This window comes from Pinus tabuliformis, chromosome 8 (genome assembly GCF_031772625.1).
Source record: "Pinus tabuliformis cultivar Carrire ecotype Pingquan chromosome 8, CPIR1, whole genome shotgun sequence".
Classification (NCBI taxonomy): domain Eukaryota; kingdom Viridiplantae; phylum Streptophyta; class Pinopsida; order Pinales; family Pinaceae; genus Pinus; species Pinus tabuliformis.
The window spans coordinates 1,648,305,460-1,648,317,679 of record NC_142294.1 but is presented as its reverse complement, the minus strand read 5'-3'; positions in this window follow the sequence as shown (position 1 = coordinate 1,648,317,679).

The following is a 12,220-nucleotide window of genomic DNA, read 5'->3' as shown; positions in this document are numbered from 1 at the left end:
ATGATAGTCAAATTGTTTAAACTTGGCTATTTCATGTTTTAAATTTTATGTTTATAGTTAGAGAATAAAATTTGACCAAACAATGTAATCCTGACAGATCATTAGATAGGTAGAGTAAATAAAAGGAGCTCATGAGTTTAATCTGAGCCCTTGGATGATATAAGGTTAGAATTAGATAATTTACTTTGTAAAGAAAAGAAAAAGATTGATAAGTGTTTGCTAGCCTAAATGCACCCAAATAAAGTGAAGAAAAAATGGTAGGATGAGTAAATGGGTAAGTAGTAGAAAGGCTGTAGAAATATCATGTGATCACACAAAAGTACTTATGTCATTGTTTCAAATACATCTTTCGAATATGCATAAGTAGTAAACAAAGCAAAGACAATGGTTCACAGTATGGTTTATTTAACATCCCCTCATTCATTTCACCCCTTTACTTCACTAATTTCCCATAAATAAGTTCTAGTACTTAAAATCCTTTAAGTCAAAGGGGCTCAGAGCATTTCTCTGACTTTTGGAGGGACCGAACCCTCGGCTTGATGACTTATGGGCATAAGTGCTAGAATCCCCTTCATAAAAAATTCACCCCCCTTCATTTCCCCTCATTTCCCTAATAAAACCACACTTTCCTATGGTAGACACCTTTTACCTAGGAAAAGTGACTCACCCCCATGTAAGTCCTTTTTCACCAAAAAACCCACTAAGAATTTTTATCCTAAGTATAAATCTAAACGCATAATCACATACACTTAACCCCTTTTCCTTAAGCAAATCCACTCTACCATCACTTTCATATTAGTTAAACTAACTTTATTATGTAAATTCCCCAAAAACCCATTAAGCCCATATTAAATTAAAACCCTATATAGAATATCCCAACCCCTTAGTTTTAAATAAAAACTAATATAAGCTACTCCTTATCCAAATATAATTTCACTTAATTTACCTGACCTCGGTAAAATTTAATTTAATCCTGCATCAACCTCACCAGACTCCCTAATACCTCATTAAAGCCCAGCCCGATCACTTAACTCTAGATTAGTCCCTAAACTAATCTTGAAACCACCATAACTAAATCCCTGGGCCCCCCATCAACCCCCATCATTTTCCCCCGTGCAGCTTCACCTCCCGACTACCATTGATCATTCCTCCCCCACATCCAACGGCGCATAATCATATCGGTCGCGCCCGATGACTGAACAATAGCTGCCTGATAAAGTGGTTTTCCTCCCGACCCCCGATGCTACGTGTCAAATGATGTATGGAATTGGGTGACCCCTCCTGAATACCACCCGCACCACAAAAGCGGTGCGATGGCCCTCCAAAACCACTTCCCCCATTTAACCGAAAAACCGTCACTATTCATCTGAAGGTGAACCCGCCAAAAATTAACCGTTTTTTTATAAAAGCCGCGAAGCCCTCTTTTGCTCTTTTTTTCATGCATTCTCTTTGTAAGCTGTGTAAACCATTGCGACCACTGTAAAAATAGAATTTACCCACAGACTTCCAATTCCGCTCCAGAAGACGCTGCAGACAGCCAGCCAACCTTTTCAGACCGTACCAGGACTACGCCAACCACTGCAGCTGCCGTGAAACACCATTTTCAGAGCCAATTTGCCCATTTCCAGGTATTTCACCACAAAATTACCTCTTACCCCTGCAAATTTCAAGACCTTTAGCCTATGCAGTATTTTAAATTAAGTAAAAATACTGTAAATTAAAGGAATCACTTGCCTAAACCCTCTAAAAAATCCCAAAAACCTTGCTGAAACTCCCAGAGCATAATTCAAATCCACAAGAACTGAATTATGGCTACCCCTATCGCCATGGATGTAAGACCCATTACCACTCCCCATTTGGACCTCGACCACCTTCCCCTGGCTGATAGGGACTTCCAAATAAAAGATACCACTGCCCTAGAGCCCCTACTCAAAGTGCATTGTCAAAGTAGGGACAGATACCTCAACCATGCTGATGAGATTTGCCTTTGGGAGACAAAGTCTCCCAAATACCGATTCCCCCAAGTTCACATCTTTCCATATATTTTTCATATGTTCTATACATGCTACGTTCCTACCCATAGAACCATAATGTCTCATGACTAGAAGGTTCTTTTCACTATCACAGCTGAGTCCATTAATGAAATGTTGCAGTTCCAACCAGGGCCAAACCTAACTCCACTCTCAATTGGAGACTTGTTGGACCAGTACCCCAAGTTTAGCCCTCCAAAATTGGCCCAGTTGTTCCAAACCTTCATTAGGGAGGAAAAAGAATCAACAGGCAAAGGCTCAATCCGGCCTCTAAACAGGAATACGCAGAAGAATCAACATTTGTTACCAACACAAAGGTAGAAAGAAGTAGGCCCACTACTCCATCTAAAGGCATGCAAGAGCCTTCAACATCATAGACTTAGATTTTTGAAAGGTAGCTTAGTGTGGAAGTATCTTCCTTCAGCAGGCCTGCTGACAAAGACTAGGACATAAAATACAGGTAAAAGGAAATCAAAGTGAGAAATGAAAGGTTTAAGGCCCAAACATATGCTCAGTACCTAAAGCTAACTCCCACAAATCAAAAAAGACTAATGTCAACCTTTGACATTAAAGAGGGAAAGTTGCATATGTATTTCATCAAACCTACAGCTCAGCAGCCCAAGACAGCATCTGATTTCAAAAATGTTGACTTTGAAGTGTTGGCAAGGGATATTCATCCCATAGACTAGATTGAACTGCACAAACAGGCTAGAGAAATGATATACTCCACCCTGACAGGTAAAGACATAGCTGCTCATCAGCTACAACACTCTTTAAACAACATCTCGACACAATTCTAATTAGAGAAGGCCTCCTCACAAACCAAGGATACTAGGATCAAGTCCTTAGAGGACTTAGTGATTGAATTGGGACACGATCCCAAGGATATAAAAGCTATAGAGCAGCTTATAAAGAAGAAAAACGATGATATTGCTGCACTTAAGAGGCAATTAAAAATACCCCAGCTGCAACATCCTCAAACTCTAGAAGTCTTAGAGAGCCAAACTAGACATGAGGAGTTGATGGACTTGGTCCTAAAGCTTAATGATCAATTAAAGGAGACAAAAAAGGAGTTGGACGCTTTAATTCAATTGAAGCAAAGTGACTTGGCCACAACTTCTAAAGATTTCATCCCTACAGTATCCACAACAGTCCCTTCTACACTGGTAGCTTCACTGGCACCTACAACTCCACCTGCCACAGCATTGCCAGTCACAGCAGAATCTACAATAGCAAGTGCATCAGGAGAGAAAGCAACAGAATTGGTTAAATCCATGGAAGAGATGTTTATCAAGGCTACAAAAATGAATAGGCTGAGAGAAAAGGTGGCGAGTTTGGAAACTGACTACAAACTTGCCCAACTTAAGCAAAAGGAAGAGGCACAAAAGGCCCAAAGAATGAGTGAAAGAATCAAAGTCTTAGAGAAAGTTTAACACTAGAGAAACCCCTTGGGAAAACCAAGGAAATGTTGTGGGCCAATATCATTGACTCCGTCAAGGATATTTGGCCATCTATTCAAGTTATTTTTGAGCAAACAGAACTGATAAAGATAGCTACAGAAGCTATCCAGAAAGTAAAGGAGGAGTTGGGAGATAAGCCTGAGGATGCCAATAGACTCATCCACTTCCTCAACAGCAAGAATAGGTATGAGCTCCAAGAACTCAATATAGAAGACAGGACTGAAACCATCTTGGAAATAAGGAAGGTCCTTTCCAAAAGAAACCTGATGCTGAACTTAGAAGAAAAGTGCCATAACATGCAGGTGGCCATTGATAGATTCATGGCCAAATTCCAAATTTTGAGGGAGAAAGGATTGCCTAGTCCATTGGTCATCAATGATAAACTTATGACATAGCTGGACTATGATAACAGACTCAGACAGTTGGCTAAGGAACAAGCAAGCACTTCATCCATAAAAGCACTGCCAACAGGCAAAGTTTTGTACAACACATTTGAGAACTTGTTTTTTCTTGAGCATGAGATAAAACACTTATTCCTCACCAAGCCCAATTTTTCCAAGTATACTGAAGCTGATGAGATCTATAGGAGGATGATGAATGTAAAATTACCTAATGCAGAATGGTGGGAGACAATGACTGATTTACTGTGATAAATTTACAGCAAAAGGTTACTACACAGTAAAAATTGGCAGCCAAGTAAACATGTGAAAACATGGCAGCAAGGTCAAAGAGCATTAGGGTCAAAGAGTATCAGGTGAAAGATAAAAGTTGAAGAAGATTCCAGCGTGAAACACCACAGCTGCAAGCCAACATAAAGGGCTACAAACCCAACCATAAAAGCTAGCGGTACCACATAAAAAGGCACAGCATGAAACAGTTCATTAGATGTCTCTATCTTCTTGCAAGAAGATATTCGTATTTCCTAGATTAAATCTCAAGTTAGTTTGAGATATTTTGTAATAATTTTTTGTATAAATACTTCACAATTCGAAGTACGTAGTGTGGATTCTTAGACATTTCTATAGACTTTCTTGATCAAACACTGTAAGCTATTATATCACTGATTGGACCAACGAGTTGGATTAATGAAAAAAGCCAAGACATTTCACAGGATTCATGTGTAGTGCGAAGTACAGACAAGTATTTTTTCTTGTATTGTTATATATCTTTAAAAGTTTTTCCATAATCTTTAATGTATCTGAAATCTGAATGCTATAATACGGAATGATATCTCAGAATTTGCTTCATTTCACTCTGTTTTAACTATTATGGATTTTAATTTTTTCTGCTAATTATCTAAGGAATTCTTGATTGCTCCTTAGTCTAGGTAGTTTCCCTCTGATCTATAGTAAAGGATTCTTAATTTCCCTTTGCTCATGATTAACCTATGTTTCTCATCTTAATCCCGGTCTGAGAATTCTTAGGTGGTCTCTCACCCTGGTTAAGATCATTTCATCCATTCGGCCTAAAGACCTGTACTTTACTCTGCTATCTTGTCCTTTGAATAGTCCCTTTAATGAGTTAATTCCAGTTTTGTTGCCCTTCTTTGACTCCATAACCCAATAGTCCAGAGACATCATTCTATCCATCTGTTTTAAGGATTCCACCATCCAAACTTCAATACAAATCAAAACCCCTCGAACTTTAAGAACTAGCCTAAAATTCGAGCAAACAAAGCTAAATCATATAGAGAGAGCCCTCTCTAAGTGATAGGTTGGCTAGAGCCTGTACTTAAAATATTGGTTTGTGGTTACCTCTGTCTTTTCCTTCTTCTGTAGCTTCTAGGGAAAAATTCTAAGTGATAACACTTACAACATTTAAAGGAACTACCCGTTGATCCTCATTGACCACAATCTGAACTGAAACCTCTGCCTAATTTTACCCAGGTGAAACTGCCTACTCCATAACTACATCCCTAGGCTACTCTTTCATGCCTCGAACTGATTCCACCCTATTTTTCCTTCTGTGTCTGAACCCCAATGGGAAATCCCTAGCCAAATGGTCATGTTTATGTCAATGATGACATCGATACGACAACTTTTCATAGTCCAGTAGCTGCGTGAGACAGAAGCCTTCCACTTGAATCTACATCATGTCTGTGAACCCCTCCCTCAGGCCTAGTCTAACCAGTATACGTGCCACTTTTATTTCCTTAGTCACTCGTAAGGACATATCAGCTTCCAAAAAAGTTCCCAGAATGATCCCAAATGCCTTGAAAACATCCGTTGACCAAAGTTGAGGGGTGAGTGGCAGAAGGCACACCCACACGGGGATCTCTAATTCCTGCCATTATGCCAAGCCAGCTCCGTAACAATTTTTTTTTCTAAGTGGAGACATAGATGGTAAGATCACCTTCGCTAGATTTTGTTGCATCGATTCTGTTGAAGCCCCAAAATCCGTTGCTACAACATGGGGAATAACCACCTGGTCCGTACCTTGAAATAAGCTCCTTTTTAGTTTAGTATAGTGGCTCTGACTGGGGATAATGGGACCAATTTCCTAGAGAGTATTGATTTTATAATGTTGATGGGATGATATAAGATGTAACAGGAAATTATTCAATTAAGTATTATCTAATCTAAATAATAAACACATGCATATATCTTAATATAACATTATCTAACTATAAATATACCCGGGAATAAAATAAGATATGCGATCTACAATGATGTCTTAAAGCAATTGGTAATAAATATCATTCAACTGCCAAAATAAATGAAATCATTTAACGATAATTGTTTTGAATAAATAATTAGACAAAACAATTGAGAAAACTAGATCGCGTATGGAAATCGTTTATGTATTCAAAACAGAATCAGAGCTAAAACATCATACAAAAGTGTAATAATGCAGAACTATAACTCTGAATTTCATACATAAAACAATCAAAAGAAAAAGTATTGCTAATACATAAATAAAACACAATCATACGATAAAAGTACCATATATGATAGGTCTTGCTCATGTGCTTCAGCAATATTGACCCAATTTCATCCAATTCAATACACTCTAAGAGTACAAAAGTGTAATTTCAGTGGAGCATGCTTGATATTCAAAGAAAAATAAGTCTTGTTCCATTCATTTCATCAAAAACTTCCCAAAAATACAATAGTGTAATGTCTTGAAAAGTGTTTTTGATAAAATTATGGACCCCTCTCTAAATGCATGAGAGGGATTTAAATACTAAAGTACATGCCTAAAAAATAGATTATTACAAACATAGTTGAGGAGGTTTCAAACAACCTTCCTTAGAGTGGGAAAAAATAAAACTAAAAATATAATTAAACTAATGACCAGCTCCTTTGATCTTGAACTAACTTAAATGGCTAAGTTGATCTCTAAGGTTGCAAATGTCGATCTTTGGCTTGAGCTAAGGCGGCAGGCTGATTGAGGATTTTAACTGCCTAGCAAATATGGCATCTGACAAAGTTGGCACCATCTTTTGTGTAGAGGTTGTTAAACACCGCAGAGTCATCCACTGGCTGTGTGGTTTTACTAGAAACTGCTAGTATGTCTCCCAATTCAGTCTGGTTAGCTGTTTAATTTCTTCTTCCTTTTCCTGTGTTGTCTGTTTCCACTATTGCTCTAGTTGTTTAACATTTGGTAGAAACCCTGGTATGCATTCTTTGACAAGGTTAGAACTATGGAGGTTTTCATTAACAACTTCTATTATACTGCTTGCTTCTCCTGCTGCTATCATTGTCGCCCTTTCTGCATGTTTTAACTGTGAATCCCAATCTATAAACAAAATATCTTTGTGGGATTCTTCCACTGTTGGTAGGTCAGCCTTTCTTCCCTCCTCAGATTCTTGCTAGGTGATAAATTCAGAAACCTTTTTGTGGATCTCTTCATATTCAAACCTCATATCAATTACTTGGTTTGTCAATTTATCACTTGTCTCATAGTAAGGATTAATTTGTGAGATTTTTTGGCAGAACATTTCTTCTTGCTGAATTAATAGGGAATTGAGCTTGATTGCTTCTTTGATGAATTCATCAGTTTGCGGGTTATCTTTGAATTTATCCACCATGGCTTGCATTTGACGAATCTGCGAATCCTTTTCTAATAAGCTGGCCTGGTGTTGTAACCTCATCTGCTCGAATTCCTCTGAAGCTGGGCTACCTGTTGTTCTGCTTGCTTATTAGTTTTTTCTTGTTCTAATTGTTGTTCAAGTAGCATATTTTCTATTCTTTTTCCTTTAGCAGCATTCGGACTTCCATTGCCTTATCGATGGTTGTTGTGGCATAAGATCATGAGAACTGTAACAGATTCATGAGATTCTATGATGGGTCAACAGGGGTGTCTTTCCACACAACATCCATTGGTTCATTTTCTAGAGTTGTAACAGTCGTGGTGTCTAGTTTCCTTTTCTTCATTTGTCTTTTAACTACAACCTTATGAGTAGGATTGTAGAATATATCTAACGGAGGTATCTCTTCAATTCTCAAGAATAACTTCAATATCCTGAGTACCTATAGCCCCTTGTTCTATTATTTTTGGATTTTCTTTGTGTTGAGTCTGTTTAGGAGTCTGAAAATCATATGTTTCCTCAATACTTGTTTAGAGCTTCTTATTGAATTTCTCCCATTCATTTTCAAGGTCAATGAATAGCACCTTTCCTGATTGAACTGAAGTGGAAGCGACCTCTTCCTGCTTCTTTGCCAAGGCCTGTTTGGACGTTTCCTCGGTACTTCCAGTTGTATCTTTCTCAGAATCTTTATTTGTGTTTCCTCCTCTATTTTGAGATTGTCTTTCTGAGTGCTCTAACTCGTGAGTCTACTTCTCTTGTGTTTCTTCTTAAGAATTTTCATTTGAACTTCCCTCCAAGCTAATGCTAGGATTTGGTTCTCTTATTGGTTCAATCTGTAATAGGTCCAATGGGACCTTTAACAGTCTCTTATTCCTATACACATGGAAATCATTAATATCTTTCGGGCTCAACTGTAATGATGCCAAATGTAGGACTTGTGCAAATGTTTCTACTTCTTGAAAGAGGTCATCAAAGGCATTGTCTTTATGAGAAAATTGTTTGACTTTCACCATAGTGGTAAATTCTTTAGCAACCTGATTTGGGTCATATTGTCTCACTGGAACTATGGCCAATTTCAAATACATAATAATCTCTGCTTCTTTTACTGTGTGCCCATAGACATGTAGTGTGAAAGAACCATATTGCAATGGGAAAGCTAGCTAAATGGCTTTCTTCTGTTCCCTCTGGATTTTGGTTAAACTGCCCTCCCATGTTGTCTGTAAGCTATTTCTCTAGCCAATATCTTGTCTGGGATGTAATATGGGAGGACATGTGGAGAATAAATGCTCCCAAAAACTCTGATGTAAGTGAACGTCTCTTCACCGAACCATCTGGCCACTGGAAAGATATCTACTTTGGCCTCTTGAAAAAACCTAGGGGTTGTTCTATCAAAAATGGTTTTATGAATAGGCAACATAATACCCTGGTAGATTTTGTAAAAATGGGGATGGAATTGAGATTCCCACAAATTTTTATGGTATATATGGATGGGGAGCGGGTTCTGTACAGTCCACTTCCATCCCATGTTTTGAAACTAAGAACAAAAACAAATTGCATCCATAACAAAAGCACTCATAAAGAAAGGGGGAAAAATCCTTGAAGAAACGCTTCTTTTTTGTCTATATTCCATAATGTCCTTTGCTAATTGTCTGATAAAATGTGACTTGAGTTCATAATTTTTGCATTAACTACTGCATCAATTAATGGGAGCCACTCCATAGAAAATTTGGTGCTATCAGGTTTACCGAATAATTTACACATCAGTGTTGCTCTGAAATTATGAAGGGAAGATAGGGATGCTATCAAGTACATACTAGATTTATCCTATTTGAATTTGCCTTCGCTTGACCTCTAGGTCTATGTAACGTCCAATGGGTCCTCGTGCTCTTTAGAGAAATTCTCCAGGAACTCTTTGTTATATAGCTTTTGAGGCTCTGGTATTTGGTACATTAGTCGTAGATTGTTTGGTGAGAAAGACCCCATGACCTCTTTTCTTTTATTCCTGAAAATCCTATCCGAGACATCTACATCATCAATTACCCATTTTACCATATATGTGTATGGTAATATCTTTGGTCTCGTAGCTATTCGGTGCAAGAATGAACATGTTGTTTCAAAATAGGAGGTGTCAAATGATTCATGGGCATCAGTTGTTGCCTTTTTTACCAGTGGCCTGGGATTCTCTTCTTCAAGCAGGTTATAAATGGCTTCCCAGGATGTGGTTCCTCCGTATTTGCTGCAGGTGGTATCAAAGAAAAGTGGTATCATGTCGAATTTCTCAGATGCAATACCTTTTTCCTTCTTCTCCATTCTTTCCAACGTCATTTTATTCAGAGGTTTCCTGAAATGGAGCAATGGAAATTATCGGATAAACACAAGGAAAAAATGACTGTGAGAATTAAATGATACAGTTAACCCTGAAAGGTGACAAGAAATGAGCTTTTATTCGCAAATGAAAATGAAAGATATCAAATCACGTCGATCTGTTTTTAACATAAATTCCATTAAAACTTATTAAATACACACTAAGATATTTTATCATGGCCTTTATTACTCATTTAAGCTATAGCATCGCAAACGGGAAAGGAAAAAATTTAAGGTGGCGAGTTTAAAGTGCGAAATGTTGATTATGTGATTGTGATAAGATTATCACAATATCGCATTTTCGATTGTGCGTTTTTCGGAGTTGTTTAAAATTCTGCGAGATGTGAGGTGAGTGGCATACCTTTTATCGTTAAAAGCGCATTTTGCTTAAATGAATATTTAAAGCGTAAAGTGATCTTTTATGAAGCACTAGACTTAACTACGATTTATAACATTTATCGCATACTTTCATCGGGTCACATCGCGTTTCACAAAATTTTCATAGTTCACAAGATTGGCTTTTGAGTAAAGCACCGTGATGTGATGAGTGTTGGCTTTGCTATGCCGCAATATCGCAATTCGCATATTCCAAAGGCTTTGTTAGTTGTGCTTTTCGTAAATGCTGATATGTGATTGCGATAGGCACTTTATTTTACAAGGAATACCTTAAGCCTTATTTTTAAATGGAGAGCTCAATGATATCCTAAGTTTATTATGGTGATCCCTTCCTATCGCAATTCGCAAATCCTGGTTTTCCAATTAACCTTTAACACACATGATCTAGCGATATGCGATAAAGTGAGAATTGCTAGTCTTAAATGGATTTGACTTGATACCTTATATTATTTAGCAATTCATTTCTAATAATTCAAAAAGAAAGCCTTTAAGTGCTAAGTTTTTTGGAGGATTTTTTTTATAAAGGGTCCCCATTTATTAATAGAATATTAACTATTAAATCAATAAATGGGGGGGTTGTTGAACAGCACAACAATTGGCGATTCACTGGAAGAACCAGTTATCTCTTATAGTCTTTTGAAACTTCTAAAACTTCCAAAATAAAGATAGTTTAGAAAATAGGAATTACATGAAATCTAAGATAAGTAACATTTCTCTGAATAAGAAAACAAAACTCACCTAATTACCATCCACTTGATATCCTCTTCAAAATGAAAATTCCTTTGTCTATATCAGTCTTTACTTGGTTTAAAGATAAAGTAAGGGGGCTCTTGCAGATTAGCTTTTAGATATACTCATTTTTCATAGGTAGAGCCTCTGCTGCCAGCAGGCATCCATAACCTCGACAAGGTTACCTTTTAACCATCAATGATTGAGTATTCCATCCAGATAAAAGTGCAATTTTTAGAGATAAATTCAAACTCATATACCTATTATCTTTTCTTTCTTTTTAAACAGTTTATTTTTTCTTCTAAAAAATTTCCTTTTCTCTACTTAAAGGTAATTGTCTTGGTTTGGTGGCCAAAAGTGACAATGCCATTCACTGGTTGTAACTTAACTGAACAAGTTGGCTCGTGATGAGACCCCTTGTCTTTTGATTAAAATAATCTCAAGCCATTACCCTGTTTTGATATGCAGTATTGGTAATGTCAATTTTATTATTTCCCTGTGAACATAGTAAGTCGGGTCTCGATGAGACCTCTTATCCTTTAAGTTTTAGTATATTTTAGAATTACACTCTAAAAAGAGAAAGTTTACTAGATCGGGAGAATCATTGACTCCTTAAGAGTTTCTAGATGACAATTATAGAGTTAAAGGTGCTTATCTGCAGAGAGTCTTTGCTTTGTTAAAGATACTTTTATTGACTGATAATAGAACAAAGGTCTCTTTATAAAGTTGAGGTTTCACAAAGGATAAATGATTTTGGTGGAAAACAAGCAAGTTTCAAAGAAATAGAACTTAGATTATGTTTCAAATGTCAAAATTATCTTCTTAATAATCTCTACTTATACAAGTGAAAAATCAAAATATGAAAGAGAGATTTTTTTTATTGAAAGGCCAAAATTAAATACTATTTAACTTTTATTTTCCTAGGAAAGTAAAGGCAATAGTGTACAAGGGATAGAAGAGGTTATCTTCTATGAAAAATATTTCTTCAAAATCTGCCCATTAACAGGCAGAGAATCTCTCTTGCTTGATAAATATTGCAATAGAAAAGTTGATGGGCCAATTTGTTCCACAATCTGAAATGAGCCAAGCCACATTTTTTGGAATTTGGTATGCTTACCTTTTTCCTCATGTGCTTTATCCCACTTCAACACAAGGTCTCCAAGTTGGAAGGATTTAGGACTTACAGAATTTGCATCAAATTAAGTCTTGAC